This window comes from Triticum dicoccoides, chromosome 1A, assembly GCF_002162155.2.
Source record: "Triticum dicoccoides isolate Atlit2015 ecotype Zavitan chromosome 1A, WEW_v2.0, whole genome shotgun sequence".
Classification (NCBI taxonomy): Eukaryota; Viridiplantae; Streptophyta; class Magnoliopsida; order Poales; family Poaceae; genus Triticum; species Triticum dicoccoides.
In genome coordinates, this window is record NC_041380.1 from 147,415,492 (window position 1) to 147,420,770 (window position 5,279).

The window sequence follows — 5,279 nt, forward strand, 5'->3', positions numbered from 1 at the left end:
AAAAAAAAATACTAAATAATATTATCTTGATATTTTTTGACACAGTCCAATATAATTCAAGGATATTAAAAAATCAAGGTAATTTTCAAAAAAATTCTCACAAAAGTATAAAAATACTGATTTTATTGGTTTAACTTTTAATAATTTCATTGATGTTTAAAAAACAAATTTTAGTTTTTTTATAAATATTTCAATCAATTTCAGTGTCATTTCAAAAAGTCAAATTTTCCCTTCAAACTTTTTCAATTATTTCAGTCACTTTTCCTTATATTTAAAAAGTGATATTTCAAGTATTTCATAAAAACCCATTATTTATGTTATATGTCGTTACATTTTGAAATGTATTCTACATGTATGGCTACATATTCATACACATTTCAGTTATTTCGTAAGGATTTTAATTCATTTGAGAAAAAAATACCCACTGAACACTAAAACCCAAGCCAACTCAGATAAAAGCAGAATGAAACAACTGACCACGATAACCTTCTAGAGAAAAAAAGAGTCATCCCATGAATGAGGACGGTATGGCGAAGTGTTCATTATCCTCTAGTTTCTCTCTATTGGTTGTTGACTGGGAACTTTCTACTGCATTAACTTTTAGTTATTTTACTCTATCCTAAGACTGGGAATGAAAGTGGATTCCCATCCATTTAGAAAAGGAGAAGGAAAACACGTTGGTGGAGACGTGAGAAAAGACTTGTGGATGTAGTCCAGAGAAAAATGGGGCAAGGAGGTGTTCGACTTGGCGAAATTATTGTCCACCAGATGGTTAAATACTCGGCTTCATCTTTTTACCATGGATACATCGAACATAACATGTTATCATGGATGGTTAGAAAGTGGGCAAGAACACGACAGGTTAATCAACGAGGCTGCAACATGCACTTTGTCCCGTAATGCGCAGTAATGAAACATATAAAACAATTAAAGCGGTTAAGCTAGGGCTGCTATTGTGCATTTGAAGTGTGTTGTCTGACCTCTCTCCTATCTGACACATGTCCCTTTTGGTTCACTATTGATTTTTGTTTCTTTTGTGTTTTGCTACTGATTTTTTGTATCACTATATATATATATATATATATATATATATATATATATATATATATATATATATATATATATATACTCTCACACATATAAACATTAATATGCACACCTTATCAGTATGAGCACCTGTCAACCAGCACAACATTTTGAGATTGACAAAATCACTGCAAGTGTCTTCGTAGTCGACGCCGATGCCTACATACACACACATACACTCATCTCTATGAATGCAGCACGCACATCGTACCTCTATGAGCACATTTGAGATACTAGGCCGGCACAAGCCGGCACAATATCTTGAGATTGGTGAACTCACTTCAGGCGTCTCCGTAGTCGACGTTGATGCCCACATAAACGCACGTACACTCATCCTATGAACGCACACATGCACACCGTACCACTATGAGCACTTTTTGAGATATCGATCGACACAACATCTTGAGATTACGAATCAAAGCAAGTGTGTCGGTAGTCGACATTGATGCCCACATACACACATACACTCACCCTCTATAAATGCACCACTGGTAGAAAAAGGGCCTGTTGTCCCGGTTCGTAAGGGCCTTTAGTCCCGGTTCCTGAACCGGGACTAAAGGATCGGTACTAATGCCCTGACCCTTTAGTCCCGGTTCAAACCAGAACCCAGAACCGGGACTAAAGGCCCTCCACGTGGCCGGTCCACCTTTTACCAACCGATACTAAAGGAAATTTTCTGATTTTTTTGAATTTTTTTTATTTTCAAATTTCTGAATTATTTTAACCTCTAATTTCTAATCACCCCTCATCACTGCTCAATTTAATCTGTAATCACCCCTCATCATTCCAAATCATCTAACTTCCTGGACGATCACCCATCCTCCCACTCCCCTAGCCTGAGCACGTTTAATTTCCGGGTTCTATTCTCCCTCGTTTCCAAGTCTGCACTCGTTGTTTTCCTGACAATAGTAAGATGTCAATCCTATTAACCCTCAGGAGTTTAGCTTGAGCATGAAGTCACACATTTTACTGTTTGAGTTTGAAACTATTGTTCTAAAAAACAATAATTTTTTAGTAACACTAATATTTCTTGAATAAGTAGTTTGACCATTGTTTGACCATAGTTTGACCATTGTTTGACCAGATTTGACCAAAATTCAAAAAAACTGAAATAATTATTTAATAACACTAATATTCTTGAATAATTATTTAGTAACACTAATACTTCTTGAATAAGTAGTTTGACCATAGTTTGACCAGATTTAATGAAAATTTTAAAAAATTGAAATTTGAGCATAACTTTTTTTCCTTTTGGAATTTGAGGATTCTACAAATTTGCAAACAGGCCGTAGGCGGTCTCCATCGGATGTAACTTTTCGAGTAGATGATTTTTCATATAAAAAACTTTTTAATCCGAGTTCGTATGCAAAAGTTATGCCCATTTTACAAATTCCAGAGAGATTTTGTAAATAAAGTTGAAATTCATATTTGTAAATTTTTCCAACAACTAGACCACATATCACATGGGAAACTTATTTTATTTTATTTTTTTGACATTTCCATCATTTTCTTTTGTTTTTTCTAAAACTGAAAAGGCGGTCCAGGGGGGGGTTGAAAATGGGACCTTTAGTCACGGTTCGTGTCATGAACCGGTACTAATGCCTCAAAGCCCATTAGTCCCGGTTGGTGGCACCAACCGGGACCTTTAGTACCGGTTGGTGCCACCAACCGGGACTAATGGGCATCGCATCCTTTAGTCCCGGTTCGTGGCACGAACCGGGACTAAAGGGCCCAGGTGAACCGGGACTAATGCCTTAGCCGCACGAACCGGGATAAATGCACCCATTGGTCCCGGTTCTGGACTGAACCGGGACTAATGGGCTTACCCGGCCTGGACCAAAGCCCCCTTTTCTACTAGTGCACACACGCACACCCTATCTCTATGAGCACCTCCGAGATACTGAGCCGACACAACATCTTGAGGTTGACGAAGTAACCGCAAACATCTTCATAGTCGATGTTGATGCCGACGTATACACACATACACTCATCCCTATGATCCACATTTCATCTTCAACACTCTCTCCACCTCCCCCCCCAAATTGATATATAGTTTCCCATTTGAAGTGTATCTACCTTTAGATATTTCACCCGTATTTTTGAACTATTTAGGATTTTTGGGTCGATTGGTGGGTAAACTTAGAGATGCATTGTCTATGTATTTGCTTGACACTCTTTCTCTAGATCCCTAATTCTTATTTCCCAAAGTGTTGTGTGCAGGTCTATGGCAAGGAGTAGTAGTCATCTAGGACATCTGTGCTGCTTTGTTGACCAATCTTTTTCTGGTGCCCATTATTTGTCCATCTCCAAATCTTGGAGTCTTTTGCTGCACATTTTTTGTTCAACCCTAGATCGTCATCCCTGAAGTCAAGGATTAACTGATGATAATCATGCCACACACTTCAGATAATTCTTGTGGATAGCTCATGTAGCCGTGATTTTGAGCTTTCAGTGATATTTTGTAGTACAAAGTACACCGATCTGTTGTGGAGATAATTAGCCAATAAGCAAGTTGGTTTAAATTTAGATGGTTATTTAGTTTACCTTTCTTTTACATTGTATGCAGTTGCAAGTAGCCCAATAGCAAACCTGTTGGCTTTTAGTCCACTTATATTTTTCACGTGGTTTATAACTACCTTAAAATAGTTATCTTTAGGGCGACTTTATACTTCTTACAAATTATATTTGTTTATCTTGATCCGGTTTATCTACTTCCTTCTTAAACATCAAATTCACTGTATATGAAGAAAATCCCATTCTCTCCTTGGCAATAATTACTTTTAGTTGCCAATTTTCTAATTTTAATTCTTGATGTTTCCAGCATGCAAAAGAACTAGGTATGCAAAGTTGTACCTTATGTAATACTACAAATAACACAATTTATTTTCTCAGATTTCAAATGTATAGCTGAAATTGTTTTCAAGTTATCGGTGATCCAATGACAATTCCAGATCTTAAGGGTGTACCAAAACATTGTTTTGATGGTCCCTGTAAGTTTCTCCATGCCTCCTTCCACATGTTGTCAACAAGAATTTTCACTTCAAAATGAAACTTCTAGGATTGATCAAGCAAACATATGCTTCAGTTCAGAAGTTCTTAGTAGCATTCTCCTACAGTTAGCTAGGCATGCATGTTTGTGTAGGGAAACGTAGCATGCAATTTCAAAAAAAAAAATCTACGCTCACGCAAGATCTATCTAGGAGATGCATAGCAACGAGAGCGGAGAGCATATTCATACCCTTGAAGATTGCAAAGCGAAAGTGTTTATCAACGTGGTTGATGTAGTCGTACACCTTCACGATCCGCCCCGATCAAGTACCGAACGTACAACACCTCTGCGTTCAGCACACGTTCAGCTCGATGACGTCCTTGCCTTCTTGATCCAGCAAGATGGGCGAAGTAGTAGATGAGTTCCGGCAGCACGATGACGTGGTGATGGTGTTGGTGAAGAACAATCTCCGCAGGGCTTCATCGAGCACAATGAAAACTATGACGAAAGATAAACTAGAGGGGACGGGGTTGCCGGCACACGGCATGGTGAATCTTGATGTGTCTTGGGTGCTAGCCCTGCCCCTCTATTTATATGTTGAGCCCTGGGGTCGAAACTTGGGGTAAAAGCTTCCTCAAAGTCGGTTTTGCCTGAAAGGCAAGAGTCCTCGGACTCCAGGGCTAGACGACAGGGTTCCCGGCATCTACCCCCTAGACGCCAGGGTTCCTGGCGTCTAGCCTCCGGTCTCCGCAAAACTCCCTTTTGCACTTTCCAAAAGCCTCATGGGCTTTCCCCTTTGGCCCAAATAAAGTGTTCTCGAACCCAAACATTTCCGGATACATTCGGAACCCCTTCCGGTGAATTCTGGAACCCTTCTGGAGACCAAACACTATTATCCCATATATCAATCTTTACCTCTGGATCATTCCGGAGCTCCTTGTCATGTCCGTGATCACATCCAGGACTCCGAACAACATTCGGTCACCAACATACATAACTCATATAATACTATATCATCAACGAACGTTAAGCGTGCGGACCCTACGGGATCGAGAACTATGTAGACATGATCGAGCCACCTCTCCGGTCAATAACCAACAGCGGAACCTGGATGCTCATATTGGTTCCTACATATTATACGAAGATCTTTATCGGTCGAACCTTATGACACCATACGTTATTCCCTTTGTCATTGGTATGTTAC